This window comes from Pongo abelii, chromosome 19, assembly GCF_028885655.2.
Source record: "Pongo abelii isolate AG06213 chromosome 19, NHGRI_mPonAbe1-v2.0_pri, whole genome shotgun sequence".
Taxonomy (NCBI): domain Eukaryota; kingdom Metazoa; phylum Chordata; class Mammalia; order Primates; family Hominidae; genus Pongo; species Pongo abelii.
Genome location: NC_072004.2, coordinates 93,382,949 through 93,398,927, shown reverse-complemented (window position 1 = coordinate 93,398,927; position 15,979 = coordinate 93,382,949). Strand labels below are relative to the sequence as shown.

General features: G+C 46.3%; 1 protein-coding gene across 2 annotated transcripts in view; it reads right to left on the bottom strand.

The window, feature by feature from the left end:
• TNRC6C (trinucleotide repeat containing adaptor 6C) overlaps nt 1–9,050 on the bottom strand; it is a 150,204-nt gene extending 141,154 nt beyond the window's left edge. The window contains exon 1 of one of the 2 annotated variants that reach the window (XM_054535782.2): nt 8,933–9,050. The gene's annotated coding sequence lies outside the window, so the exon portion shown is untranslated. Of the gene's footprint in view, nt 1–8,712; nt 8,857–8,932 lie in introns of those variants that run through there. The other variant, XM_024234662.3, reaches the window with a different exon arrangement.
• Nucleotides 9,051–15,979: the final 6,929 nt, after the last annotated feature.

The following is a 15,979-nucleotide window of genomic DNA, read 5'->3' as shown; positions in this document are numbered from 1 at the left end:
GACACCTGTAATCCCAGCTACTCAGGAGGCTGAGGGAGGAGAATCGCTTGAACCTGGGAGGCAGAGGTTGCAGTGAGCTGAGACTGTGCCACAGCATGCCAGCCTGGGCAACAGAGCGAGGCTCCATCTCAAAAAATAATAATAATAATAATAATAATAATAACTACATCTCAAATTTTTATAAAGTAACCTTTAAAGGAGTACTGAAATTATGAGTAAACATAAATTGTTTTCAAGAAAAAGAATACTGACAATCTCTTTTTAAAAATCCTCTTATTTCCACAGAGTTTTCCCTAAAGGAGGGCGGGATATAAGTCTATCCAGAATAATGCTAACCAGACATTCTGGCTTGGCCAGAATAATCTCATTAGTCATAACACTCATTTTTCCAATGGGCTAATATCTAAAGACCATCATCAAATCTGTGAAAGACAAGCCAGGAATTATTTTGTAATTGATCTATCATACCTACAATTTTAATGTCCATAAGAAACGTCACACATTGTTTTTTCATGATTTGGTCAGTGGCACTTACTGGCAGTGCCCAGAGGCCTCAGGAAAAGGCACTGGTCACTCCTTCAGGTACCCTACAGAAAACAGTAGTGCAGGGAGCCCCTATGATGACTGTTCCTCACCTGTCAGCTTCCCAACTCCCCTCAAATCTGCAGATACAGCCCCACGTACCAGGCTTACTGGTTGAAAACACTGTTGATCATTATCCTAAAAGATTAAAAACCGAAGAAAAGTGTTCAATTATCAATCTTCTCTCTCCCCCCCATGACTTGTGGAAGCAATATCTCTGAAGAAACAGATGACTCAAAAATTATCTAAATATCTTCAAAATACTACAGACGATGTAGGGATTACAAAGATGAACATGTTATTATCCCTGCTAATAAGCAACTCAAATCTAAAGAAATTACCATAATAATGAAGTTTTTTTTGCAAAGCATTAATCTGCAAGGAACTGTGCTGAAATTTAAAGTCTAAAGTTAATAGAAAAGAATAAATAACTATGCTCAATTAAATGCAATACTACATATACACAAAACTCCAACAGTGGCTAAGATCTTCATTCATCACCTGACTGGTAAAATAAAAAATATTTTTATCTGTTTTAAAGTTTCCCCACTCCACAGGAGTAAAAAAGAATCTATTATTCCTTAAGTTTAAGGAATCTCTTAAGTTTACCCAAAATTTAAAAATTCTAGTAACTTCAACACAATTACTAATGCTGCTATTCTATTTATGTAATAATTTGATCTTATGTTTCCTTGAAACATTAAAGATTTTTGTTTTCTCTTCTTTCCTGTCAACATTCCAAATATATGCATAAAATTTACTATATACCTGGGACTGTTATATAAGATCTAGGTCAAGAATTTTTTTATGAGTATGGCACTAAGAAAATCTGATTTCATTGAGAGTATTCACCATAATTAACAGCAGACCCCTATTATTACATGGCTCATTACATACTTGGATTTATGCTGTGAGTCAAATCTCTACTGCAGAACACAACCTCATACAATAAACTCGCCTAAAACTACTATCTTGTGTGTCATCTTTCCCCATCAGCATCTAAAAAGAATGTACTATGTGTATTTAACCAAATATCTTAATATTAGCTTTATTAATTTAAAGCCTCTGTGGCAGATTCTAGGAAGAGCAGTAAGTACCCTATGCCTCTTAGAATTCATTCTTTCCAACAACCCACGTCAATCATTTTGTATTATTTTATCCTGCTGATTCTTTGTAACATCTTTTCAGTTTGACCCTACCAGTATGTAGGCATCACCTTGCACAGACAGCTACAACAGCCAGTTTTAACACCCTATCTCTGCTCAAGGAAGATTCTAATCCAACACCTGATTCATGTCATGCCCACCAACAGCCACCAATGGTTCCTAAGAAGCCAACAACTAGAGGTTCTACCTGATAAAGCCCCTTCTAAACCTTACTGCCAACACAGAACCTCCATTTACAGCTAGGCCTCTGCACTCATCTAGTCAATAACTACATCCCGTCCCTACTATGTCTCAGCCATTACGTTACACGCTTTACAAAATATTCCCAAACATGGCTTGCCCATTCGTCTCCTTGTAGAATATCCCCTTCATCCAACCAAGCTCTGCCAGCCTTTCAGAACTCATTTCAAGTGAAGTCTTGCCTAACCACTCCAGCCCACAGGCCCTCTCTGGGGATGACCAGGCACTCTTCCTTTCCGAATTTGTAAAAGTCAGTCCCACTGAACTAAAAAGTGGTATGAAGGGAAAACAATGTTCAATGGCCACATAAGTTTGGGAAATACTGGGCCAATAAAGGTAAACATATTTCTTTCACTGCTAGACTTCTCAGAGCAACCAAAATTTTGACATGCGTCCTTACGAGAGGAGATACAGCATACAGCTATATAATGATATATTACGGTAGGTTTTTCTCAACTTTTTAATATGTGTACGTGGCTTTCTTCACATGTATTGCTTTCTCTCTTTTTTTAACAACTTGTTTGGTGCCCATTTCTCTCACTATACTAGTAAGACAGCTCCAGGAGGGCAGGAAGAAGTTGATGTCCTTCCCCTGTGGCTGCTGCACAGAGAAGGCATAAAGGTTTTGTGGAAGGAATGATGTAACCAGGCTCAGGCTTCAGAAGGCAGCACGGCGGAATGATAAAGAGCTCAGGCTCTGGCTTCCAAGGACCTAGACACATTTATTAAGGCTCTGATTTTGGGCAAATTATTCAACTTCCATCAACTTCAGCTTCCATGTATAAAGTGAATATAATCACAGTTCCTAACTTATAAGCTGCTGAGGAGGAATGAATGAGATCATACACACAAAGTGCTCAGAAGGCAGTCAGTTAATATTGGTAGCTGGATAGCAGGACACAGAACAGAGGAAGAGACTAATTAAGAAGCTATTAAAATAATCCAAGCTTTTTCCGTACGTGAGGGCTTTGAAGTGTACTGAGTTTAAATTCCGGCTTCATCTCCTATAAGCTACAGGATCTTGTGGAAATTACTCCCTTTGCTCATCTGTCAAATGGGAATGTTAAAAGCAACCACTTCACAGGAGTGTTGTGAGGATTAAATAAGATAAACTCACGTCCTTGGCACATAATCACATCGTAAATGCTCAGATTAATTTTTAAATGGAGATCTGGTTACCTAAGGATGCTTTCTAACCTCGTCCACTCCCACTTCGCAATTCCCAATTGTCCTCAGTAACTCAAATGTACTTGTTCCCACAAATCCATCACCTTCTTCCCTAACTGTGCCTCCCTACCAAAAAAGACCTTGTTTAAGACATCGGCCATAGCCCCCTGAAGAACAAAGCCTGTTAAATTCCCTCCCTACACTCTGGGCCCCTCACTCTGCACTTCATATTTCATATGGAGTATGAGAAAAAATACTTGTGCATCTCCCTCCTCCCCACCGTAATTTCTGAACAACCGTTGTCCACATCATCTCAACAACAGTTGGAAAGGTGACACCTGTGCCTGCATTGCCATTTCCCAGTTTCAGATCTTAGTTTAATTCCCAGTTGCTATTTTAACTTAGATTTTCCCTGCTTTCCTAAAAGAGTAATTAAAAAGAAATGATCTTTGGGAATAAAAAAGTAAACAATATCTTTGCCAGGCTCAAACCAAGCACTTGATTTTAGCTGTGAGAGATCTTATTCTTAATAAGCTAGAAGGCACACATAAAATCAGTCAAACAAAGCACATATTCCCAATAACCACCTGGGCACCAACTTGCATCTGGTATTAGCCACGTCAAAAGACAGTCTGCACATCAGTAAAGGACTCAACCACAGACGAGTTATCCAACTGCTGAGAATAATTCGACTTGACACTGTGATACTATAGGTTTGTAGTTCAATCCTTCAGAGAAGGATGTTATAAAGATACAATAGAGTATTAATTTCTAAAATGGTCTGAAGAAAAACAGAGAGGGTCTTCAGAGTAAACCATTTGGATTTATACAAATAGATGCCAGTCACACTCTTCTTCACTTTCGTGCAAAAAAATTAAAAATTTGTTAGGCCAAAAAGGTTCATGAGAAAGTGGAAACTGGGCCAAATTAGACCAATCCATCCCACAAAATATCTGGAAGATTCCAGATGACTCTTTGGGCCATGTGCACTGTGTGTGGCCCAGTGATCATATGGGTCTTAGGGCAGTGGTTCTCCAACAGAAAAGAAGTATTGCAACAAAGAGGCAAATAAAGAGGAAGATGGTGGGACAGACAACTCTTATTTCCTAGACACCCCTTATTTCCTAGAGCAAACATTTAAATCCACTGGCTTACAAGAGGCATATACTTAAGAAGCTATATTATTGCTCATCCTTAATCACTACTGTATTTTAGAAAACCGAAGTCCCAATGCATAGCTGGAACTCAGAGAGACACAGAGAATATTAAGAGTTCAAAATAACAGTGAGCGTTGCTTTCCCAAGACCATTCCTTCTGTTGCGGTTTGCAGCCACAGAGGGCTCAGGAGAGTGCGAACAACTATCTGTGCTACAGCAGTGATGTTTTATGGCTGGATGCCCAGATTGTCTAGCTCTGCACACAGCTCTATAGTCTTTTGAGGGCTACAGAGGAGGAATGCATTCTTAACAAACAGCTCTCCATTCCTGCAATAGCTTCTTCATTCTCTGAAAACATCTAAGGCTAAGAAAAGAATTCATTTTTAGTAAAACTCCAAAAATGGAACAAACGATATGGATTTTCAGCATGTTTTAAACATGTAAAACCTTGTTATATATATCCCAGGTGGAGATTTTTAAAAATTACATAATTTACTTTTCATTAAATAAATTAACATTTCAAATGCACGATCTGTACAATAGGAAACTGTACCATTATTTTAATTGGGTTATTCAAACAAGTTCACTGGCTAAGATTATACATTTCTCAGTTTCAATTTCAGATATACACTTTCTGCACAAGGTTATATAGTTATTTCTGACAAGTAACCTTTATATTTTTAAGTAATTATATTCCTAAAAAGTTATGTATAAGCTGAAAATTTATAAATGGACTCCACTGCATTAAAGCCTATTTAAAGAAAGCTTATTATCATTTTGTAAAGAATGCTCTCCTCGTGAACACACAATTATTTAGAAACTCATTTGTATAAATTTGGATAGCCGTAGACTGAGTAAAAGCAAGAAAACCTGTATAATCTACCCCCCACAAAATAGGAGCCACTTCTCACCTGACATTTTGCTGTCCCTACTCAAACCTATGACATGTTCCAACAAAATATTAAGATGTTAAGTATCTAAAGTAACTAAAATCCAGTCACCTTCACTGTGACCAGCTGTCATGCAAGAGAGACCAAAGACTGTGTCACCAACACTTCAAAATATTTCCTTACTTCTCACCTAAAATATTTGAAGACCCTCTGAGACAGAGCTGGAGAAAAGGTAAAAACCCATTTGTCTTAAAATTATGAGAAAGAAGCCAAAACAATTTCAACGAAAGATAACAAAAACAAAACAAACATAAAGTTACCTGGTTCTTCCCGGCTTATATAGACCCTTTCATGCTCAGTCTGTTCAGGACTCCGCCTCCTGCTCCCTCAACCTATCCTTCTCCCAGCTCCAAGGACGTCTATAAATCTGTCCCTGTCTCCTTCTCTCCATTTCTTGTGCCTTCTCCACCAGCTTCAGTTGCTCTTGGTAATCTTTGCTTGCTCTATCCCCAAATCTTAATTGTCCCATATGTTTTACTTTGGTATACGGGACAGCCTAGAGTTCATAGCCAAAGGATTTTCTTTCTTATAAAATCTCAAGTATCACCTTTGCACAATAAACCCTGACTGAAAGATAAACAGTCATCCAAAGCATAAGCATGCAATCGAATGCTCCAATTCCTACTGGGGAAGGCCAAAAAGACCCCCAAATAGTCTTTTAAATGGTTTTTCAATCTTAAAAGGTTGTTGGTGAACTTCTACGATGCCAAAGATATTCTATATACTCAAATCAAACAATAAACTAACTTTCATCAGTAGTCTTTTTTAAAAAATGTCAAGTTAGCATCACTTTCCTGGGCCAAGCAAGACTAAGTTACAATCAAGACCTCATCCCCTTCACTTGGGGTTGGAGATGTAATGTAAATACCTCATTCCCAGCCAGTACTGCAGGAACTGTGTCTTCCATTTCTTTCCAAACTGAAAGCTCCCTTCACTAAGGAGAAAGGCTGTCCTACTCCAGCCCTGACCCTCCTCTGGCTTGGTTTTGGAAGTAAGCCAGATGACAGCATTTGGAAAAGCACAAATGTATCTCAGGAAAGCCAGCTGTTTAACAAAAACGTGGCGGTAGTGGTGATGAAAAATACTGTATTTAGTTTCATATATCCTCTGTATGACTTAGTTATTTTTTAATCACTGAATGTCAAATGAAACGGTTCATTCCACTCCACCTTCACAATCAGCATTCTAAAAGCAACTATTTACTCCAAAGTTCCTAAGCCAACTAAATATAAATGTAAACCTGTTACGAAATAATATGTTAGTGTTAAGACATATGCTACTTGAAACCCACCCCCGCCCCCCGCAATAAACATGAAATGAGGACGAAAATCTAAAATCAACACTTACATATACTCCAGGTTACTACCAGAATATTTAAATGGCAGAATCCGAAATGAAATTGTTAAGATTAAACCTTATGACAGTCTCAGTATCAACCATATTTAATTTCATACCTTAAAAGTAAAACCGGCGAGAGCGGTGGCTCACGCCTGTAATCCCAGCACTTTGGGAGGCCGAGACAGGCGGATTACCTGAGGTCAGGAGTTCGAGACCAGCCTGGCCAACATGGCAAAACCCCGTCTCTACTAAAAATACAAAAATTAGCCAGGAGTGGCGGCGGGCGCCTGTAATCCCTGCTACTCGGGAGGCTGAGGCAGGAGAATCGCTTGAACCCGGGAGGCGGAGGTTGCAGTGAGCCGAGATCGTGCCATTGCACTCCAGCCTCTCGGCAACAAGAACGAAACCGTCTCAAAAAAAAAAAAAAAAAAAAAGTAAAACCGAGGTAAGGTCAGCAAGGTCTTTGTTTTGGACAAGAAGCACGGAAGAGTTACAAACAAGCTTTTAAAATCAGATCCTTATAATAAAAACGAATGTGTGTGTGTGTTTACTGTTACCATTTTCTGAGCTATCAATTTCTCACGGCCTGACTATGCCTATGGTCAGGTCATGAGAAATCTGTATGAAAAACAGCTTCCAAGAATGTCTATTCTTACGAAAATAAATATTAAAAACTTTCTGTAGAAAAAAAACTTTCAGTATAGGTAAATAAAGTTACAACTGTTCACATCATTACTTTGTTCTATTAATACACACAAAATTAATTCCGACAATATAACTGAACTAGTCATTTTAAAAACCCTGTTTTGCATTATTTTCCCCAACAAAGCATCCTAGGGGTGCTACAGTGAAAAATGTTCAAAAACCATTGCCACCTCTGTCGTTCTGGAACAATGTAAATTTCTTCAAGGTGCCCTCTACTAACCAAGTTCATCTGGCCTGGGACTAAGTTTTATCATTTATTCTTTCACACAGTACTGAAGGAAATCTGGAATCTATGAATATGATTGCCAACACCCCCTACACATTTCAAACCAGCTACCACTGTCCTCTGAAATCACTCAAGCCAGGTTTCCAGGGTCTCAACTCATTCGCATAGTTATTCAATTCTAACTGTAGGAAATCACTTGCATAAAGTAAGCCTTATGCAGGCTCAAATTACATTCAGGGACGTACGAGGCTCTCACAGCGATCGCCACAAATTGGCTACCTTGTACTGGCCGAAGTACGTCAACGTGAACACCAGACACTCGAGAAAAGCCGAACCTCGGCTACACAATGGATTAACCCAGTCAGAAGGCTCCAACTTGCAACTCCTTAAAGACGCTGAAGTTGGACATCTACAGAGCACCATTTTGAGTTTAGAATCCGCAGTTCACGCCTAGAAATAACCGAGCGGACCACTCAAATGGAGGTTTCATTTGGCGGAGGCAAAGGTTTGAGACAACTCCACTAATTACGTGCAGAATCACCAATACCGTCAAATGCCTTCGAATGCAATAGGTGCAGCCACGATCTAGCGGCTCCTCCTCCCCTACCTCCCGGCACAACATCCAAGAAGGAAGCCTTCATTTTTGCTAAGATCCCCAAAGCTCCGTGTAACATGCATGCCAGTTATTTCTTCCCCAGGTTAACAGGCAGGGAACCCCCACATCCACATCTGCACATTTTCATGGCTACGAATCAATTAATTAAATCTCGTCCTCAAGGTAAAGGTGCAAAGGAGGCACCGCTTAAAGCAGAGGTGGCAACCAGGCGCTCGGGTTACGTTATCTGATAACAGGACAGATGTTGTACGGCTCGTTTTCCTCATACGCATTACTCCGCAGTCCGCAGCACCGTTAGAAAATCCACCTGATTTCAGACCCGCAGAGCGCCCAGGGATCCTTCTCCGCCCACCCGCAGCACGCCCCGGGTTTTTCTCTTCCCCCAAACAACGGCACCGGGCTCCTACACCAAAACACGGCGGGTTCGCGCCTGCCATCACCAATGCAAAATCTGCGGGGGGCTGCCCGGAGAGGACCGAATTTCACCGCTGCATGAGTTTTAAAAGGGAGGGGGCACATCCATCTTCAGCCCTCCATTCCACTCCCGTTTGATTGTGATACACACCGGGCGTCTGCACAGCCCTGTCTCACACTAGCACACACGCGCTCCGGCTCCGGCCGCTTCCCGCCGCTCCCCTCAAACCCGGCCGGCCCGGGGACCGACGCCGCACGCGGGTCGCTCGGGGCCAGCGCCCGCCCCGGCTCGGCTCGGCCGAACAAAGGGCCCGCGAACCTCCCGGCAAAGTTGCGGCGGCGGCGAGGAGCGGGCGGACGGCCGCGCTCACCTGGGCTCCGTCCCCGGCGGCGGCGGCGGCTCCGCGGGGCTCCGGTGGCGCGGGCCTGGCGGCAGCGGCGACACCAACAACCGCCCAGGGGCCTCGGGAGTGCGCGGGCGGCAGGGGCCCGCTCAGCGCCGGCGCCGCGGACTCAGGTCCCGGCGCGGGCGGCGGCGGCGGCTGCGGCGGCGGCGCGGGCGGGTGGGCGGCGGCGCGTCCCGGCAGGTCCAGGTCCGGCCCCGGCAACGCCGCGACGCGTCCTCCTCACGCCCAGCGGGACGCGGCTCCGGCGCGGCCCGGGTCCTAGGCGGCGGCGGCGGTGGTGGCAGCTGCGGACGGCTGGGCGCGGGGCCGCTCCGCTCCCTCCGCCTCCGGCTCGGGCGGGCCCGCGGCGACTGCGACGGTGACGGCGGCGGGAGCGCGGCGGGCGCTGGGACTGCCCTGTCAGGGGGCGGCCCGTGCGGCGCTCAAGGCTGCGCGGCGGCGGGGCCGGCGGCGGCGGCTGCGGCTCCCGGGGCCGTCGCGCTGAGGTGCGGAGCTGCCACCGCGGCCATCTTGTTGCTCTAACTGACAAGAACCCCCCTCCCCCCGCTTCAGCCAGACGGGGCGCTCGCGCCCCCTTCCCCGCCCCGCGTTGGCCTCCAACAGGAAGTCGTCCCGGCCCCTGGCACGTGACTCCCACCGCATCTGCATACCGGAGGGCGAACTGGCCAATCGGCACTCTGCACCTGAGCTCCTCCCCCGCGCGCCCCTCCCCGGCCCATTGGCTCCTCGGCCAGGCCACGCCTCCTCCTTTCCCCTTAATACCCGCCCGCCCTGTGGTTCCCTGCACCGCGCGGGGAGCGCGCCGGGGTGCGAGCGGTGCGCGCTCTGACTGGCCGGGACGCGCGCTAGTCCTGGGAGTTTGCACTGCCTGGGGGGGTTACGTGGAGATTTGCGTGTTGTCCTTTACCGCCGCCGCCTGCCCTCCGGTCCCTGGGCGCTGTGGCTCCGCGTTAGGGTGCTGGCGGGAGGGGTGCCGACCCGGGTCTGCGCGTCCGATGGGTTCTCCGGGCCAGCGCCCCGGGGCGCCCTGGCTTTATGCTGCAATTGCGCCCGGCGGCGCCCGGCGCCCGCACCGGCGCGCGTCCCGCCCGTGCTGTGCACACGCCCTGCACCGCCCCACCTTGCACACACACACGCACACGAGTCCTTGGGGCCCTGGAGCATCGTGCTCGCCCCCCGCCTCCTGGCCCGCCCTTGCACGCAGTCGCTCCCCAGGGAGCGCCCAGCTGCGAGCAAAACAAGCCTCGCTGCGAAACAGTCCCCCGGGGAGACAGTCCTTTCCCCGGAGCACAGACACCACACCTCCACCGCGCAAGCCTTCGGTCCGGGCCGAACCCGGGCGCTCCGGCGCCTACGCACCCCACGATTCCTCCCCGGTGCTCCGTACGCCGCCGTGATCCTCCATTCCACGGCTCCTCGATATCCATTATTCATTAGTGGTAGGTAAGGTCAGGCGCAATGTGCAATTCGAAAAGTCCCTTTTTAACTTTCGGTTCAAGCCAGGAGAAGATTTTGAAACCAAGAATTTTCTCCATTTTCATGCAAGGTCGCAGAAGCAGGCTAGCTTTTCCCCCATCGTTCAGTGGAGGATCAGCAGTGCTACTTGGAAGTTGGTATTGGAAGAGGCCATTCCCTGTCTACGTGTCCCCGTCTTGAAGAGGAGATAATAACACACTAGTACTTTAGCAGTGCAATTTTGTTACCGCAAGTGTCATGCTTTGAAACGTCTGTGGATGGAAGAGACAAATTCCCCGCTCTCGTTTCCCTTCAGGGTCCCATGAGCTCCTTTCTTCTTACTGCCATATTTTAAGCCCTTCGGTAGTCAGATTCACAACCGCCCTCTAAAGGGTCGTCAAATGTCTGTTGTATCGTGTTGTGTATTTCCCCTCCCGAGAACCCACATCCCTTAGAAGGATCTGAAGGCAGAGGGAGCTGACATGGAGGCTTCTGCCTTGTCTATTCATTTTATTTACATTCATTTAATTCTCGACTGCAGAGAACCTACATCTTTTGTATTTCTCAAAGGTAGAGGTATTATCACATGCTCCAGAAGGGAGTGCAAAATAACATCTTCAAAATAGGCAGCGCCCGCGAAGTAGACTGCTGCTACATAAATGAGGAATCCAGGTATCTGGGTGGACCAGGGTGGACCAATCATTGTGATAAGCAGAGCTTCACTTTTTGGAAAATTGAACCAAAATACATTATTTAGCATTGTCTTTGACGTTGGATTTGTGGTTCTCACCTCTGAGTTCCTCTCTTCCCTTTCTTATCTCCCTCCCTCAGTTTAATCAGGCAAAAATCGTCCTCTTCTCCAATGATATTAGACTGAGCACCGAGAAAAGGCAGAACTATAGAGTAGAGACTATATGTTCTGAACCCCAAACTGGACTCATAGTTTGGCATGTGGACCTGTGACAGTAGAGATAATGTTTGAAACTAAAGCTGACCCAGAAACATTGAGGCATATGGTGGCCATGAATGTTAAGACTGCAGAGCAGTGTCACTTATTAGTGGTTGTTTGAACTGATAAAGTATGAGTAGGAGCCCCAGGCACAACTGTAAAAATGGGTACGTTCATGTTTGGGGTTGGTCATCCTGTTATCAGCCCTGCCACCACCACCTTGTAACTAAGGTATAAATTGATCATCTATAGGGCTGGGCGTGGTGGCTCACGCCTGTAATCCCAGCACTTTGGGAGGCCGAGGCAGACGGATCAGGAGGTCAGGAGATGGAGACCATGCTGGCTAACATGGTGACATCTCTATTAAAAATACAAAAAATTAGCCAGGCATGGTGGTGGGTGCCTGTAGTCCCAGCTACCTGGGAGGTTGAGGCAGGAGAATTGCTTGAACCTGGGAGGCGGAGGTTGCAGTGAGCAGAGAAGGAGCCACTGCACTCCAGTCTGGACGACAGAGCTAGATTCTGTCTCAAAAAAAAAAAAAAAAAAAGGGTAAAACCAACAAAATTACGTTTAAGAGGACTAAATGTTAAATGTATCTCTTAAATTGAAATGTCAACTAGTGGAGGACAAATGAAGAAGACTTAGCTGGATACAAGGTAATGTAAAAAATTCTAGTTATAGATGACCACATGCTCAACAAGGCTAAATGTGTGAACTGGTTTAAGACAACAACACCACCACTATGTTAAAATAGTGTCCAGTTTAAGAGATTGCACTCTGAGCTGGTCAGATCCCAAATGGAGTGTTTTGGCCAGTTCTGGGCACTAGGGTGCAAGAAAGAAATCGACAAAGTTAGAGACTGACTCAGAATACAGCCAGTTGTTGATGGAAATCCTCCAGTCTGACCAACAGCTGAAGAAGCAGAAGAGATTGGTGCAGGGAAGAAGAGACAAGCAGGGCAGGATGGCTGTCTTCAGATATTTTTGAAACTCCCGTATGCAAATAGGCACAGATATATTCTTTGAGATCCTGAGAGGCCAACCTGAGATCAGCGGGTGGTAGATATTAGGCAAATTAGTTCAAATATACACTGCACCCTACAAAATGTAGTTTCTATCAAATGGAGTTATTAATAGAAACTTCATTTTGTAGGGTGCAGTATATACTGCTCAGGTGATGTGTGCACCAAAATCTCACAAATCACCACTAAAGAACTTATTCATGTAACCAAATACCACCTGTACCCCAACAAGCTATGGGAAGAAAAAGAAACTCCATTTAGAAAGGTAGCAAGATCCACATCTGTGCAGGGGTTTAAGTGGAAAGACAGGATGATCATGTCCCTATCTCCATGCCTATTGCAAAGCAGATTACTGTGTTGACTAGCTCAGGGTTTCCCAAAGTACGTTCCCTAGACCAGCGGCATTGGCTTTACCTACGAGCTTGTTAGAAGGGCAACTTCTCAGACCCCATTGCCGGACCCAGTGAATCCAAACCTCTGGGGATGGGGCCCAGGTATCTCCATCTTAGCCAGCCCTCCAGGTGATTCTGAGGCGATGAAAAGTGGAGGAGAGTAATAAAGGCACCTTTTTGGGGGCTGTATTTGTGTATAATACCCCTCTCCATGCCCAGTCACTTCCTACCACACACTGGTGCCTGAATTACTCCATCCTCCTATTTCTGTTGATTTTACACGTATAATTTGCATCCTAATGATGGACTCTTAAAGGGAAAAGCTTCAGGACTCCAACAAATGATTGCTTTTCAATGAAAATGTAAGAAAGCCGGGCTCAGCTCTCCCTGCTTGTCACCGATAGATAACAACTGAGCTGCCTTAGAAAAATGTGATAAATTTACAGAGGCCTTTCAGACAAGCAGCAAGGCGCAGGGCGTCGGTTCTCAAACTTTCTGTTGATGAGAATCGCCGGGGTAGCTTGTTTGAATTACAAATTCACCTTAGGTCCAGATGAGGCCCATGAATCTGCATGTCTAATCAGCTCCCCAAGTGATTCTGATGCCCTTGTCCTCCCACTATGCTGATAATAATATTGGAATAGAGACTAGAACCTTAAAATAAGAGTAAGGGTGAGTCTCAACTCCACTGCTCACTAATTGTTTGACCTTAGGCAAGTTTCTGGGCCTCTGACTTCTTTGTACTCCTCACTGAGTTAGACATACTCGCTGAATTGCCGTGTATTACGTGCCAGGCAGCGAACTAGGTGCCAGGGATTTAAAGCTGCAAGCTGTGCTTGAGCTATGATTACAGTGCATAGAGGTGCTGCAGGAGACAGAAGAGACTCAGGTCATTCTGAAGGGCTCAGGAAGACTTCTCCAAGGGCCTCAGATCTGAGTCTTGAAAGATGCAAGGGAAAGCAGTAATAGGTCAGAAGCTCATGGAAGGGCACTGAAGAAAGAGGGAAACGTCGGTGTAAAGGAAACCAAAGAGAGCTTGTAGCGCAGCACTTTGAGGAGGCTGGAAGACATCAGTGGGGCTGCAATAGCCCAGGTAAGAGGAGATGGGAGAGATGAGCAGAGGCCAGATTATTATTATTATCTTTTTTTTTTTTGGAGATGGAGTCTTGCTCTGTCACTCAGGCTGGAGTGCAATGGCACAATCTTGGCTCACTGCAACCTCTGCCTCCCGGGTTCAAGCAATTCTCCTGCCTCAGCCTCCCAAGTAGCTGGGGCTACAGGCGCACACCACCACGCCCGTCTAATTTTTTGTATTTTAGTAGAGATGGAGTTTCACCATGTTGCCCAGGCTCATCTCGAACTCCTGAGCTCAGGCATCTGCCCGCCTCAGCTTCCCAAAGTGCTAGGATTACAATCATGAGCCACCACACCCAAGGCCAGATTATGAATACAAGGAGCATTTCATGTGACCTTAAGGAGTTGGGACTTTATCCTTAAGGCAATGTGGAGCTCTTGGATGATTCCAGACATCATTACACTTGACTGTTAGAGCTCTCTGGAAACATTGTAGCAGATGACCTGGAGGAGGAAGGGCCAGGGAGGAGGTGATGGCAGGGGGTAGGCGGCCGGCACAGTTCTGCAGCCAGGAAACTAGAACTTATGGAATCCCCTAGAGTAGCAATAGAGGTTAAACGGAGAAGACCTGCTTGAAAGATAACTTTAACTTCAGCTCTGGGGGACTTGGGGTCTGACATATCTGGAGAGTAAGAAGATGGTAAAAGATGTTGCCTCGTTGTCTTTCTCAGTGAGAAAGAATGGATGGTGAGAAAGGGGCTGCAGAAGGAGGAGTAGGCTGAGCTCGAGTCTTTGGGTGGGACCCTGAGGAAGAAGGGGTGAGCCTGGTTTGGTACATTTGGAGTTGCAGGCACCTGGGGCACGTCAAGTGGTGACGGTCAGATGTGGGGTGTCTGGGCTGGATAAGTCTCCTGGGGACAGTCTGCACAGGGCTGGAAGTTGGAGGCAGGATCATAGATGATGAGCTTGGGGGATAGGGATGAGGAGGGATGGTGCGAAGGCTGAGTGCTGAGCCTGAGGAGCACCAAGGAGAGAAGAAAACCCTAAGGAGGCTGAGAAGGGACAGCCAGAGATGCTGAATCCCACCGGATGCCCCATGGAACTAGAGGGGCCAAAAGGGGAACGGGTTTGAGAAAGGAGCAGGTGGCCAACAGTATCCATGCGGTAAGAACAGGAGCACACCGATGGAATCAGGCAGCCTCGAGGTCATTTTGTCCTCAGGAAGGCAGAGCAGGGGCCGGCAGCAGGCTGCAAGGTGAGAGGAAGGCTGGAGACAGAGACTGAGAGTGAGGAAGAACCATGCTTTTAAGTTGAGACATTGTGATGGGTTGAAATGAGTCTCCCAAAAAGATATGTTGAAGTCTTCACTCCCCACACCTCAGAAAGTGACGTTATTTGGGAATAGTCTTTGCAGACAGAGTTAAGTCAAAGCAAAGTCATTAGCATGGTTCCTAATCCAGTACGACTGTGTCCTTTCTAAAAAGGGGACATTTGGACACAGAGATGCACACACAGGGAGGAGCCCATGTGAGGATGAAGGCAGAGAGCGCGGTGATGCTTCTGTAAGCCAAGGAACACCAAAGATTGCCAGCAAGCCATGAGAAGCTAGGGAAAATGCCTGGGACAGGTTCTCCCTCCGAGCCTTTAGAAGAACCAGCCCTGCTGACACCTTCATCTTGGACTTCTGGCCTCCAGAAATAGGAGAGAAGTTTCTGTTGCTTAAGCCACCCAGTGTGTGATACTTCTTATGGCAACCCCAGGACGCTCACACTATGAAAGGAAGGAATGGGACTAAAGGTCAATGTGAGACCAAGAAAGTGGTTTTGGTTCAGTGTTTTGTTTTGTTTGTAAAGGGAGCGACTCAAGCAGTGGATGTGCTGAGAAGAGTGAGCCAGAGGAGAGAACCCAGGTGGGGAAGGTGTTCTAAAGGGGTTGAGTATGGAATAAGAAAGGTCTTTGGGCACATGGTGGAGGCGGGACCCTGTCAATGGTGCAGGGAGGGAGAAGATCACTTCTATCTCTGAGACCAGAAGAGGCAATGGAGACAGCTGCAGAGGCAGGTAAGTCTACATGCATGTGTGCATGTGTGTGTGCACGAGCACACGCCTGTGCTTACATGT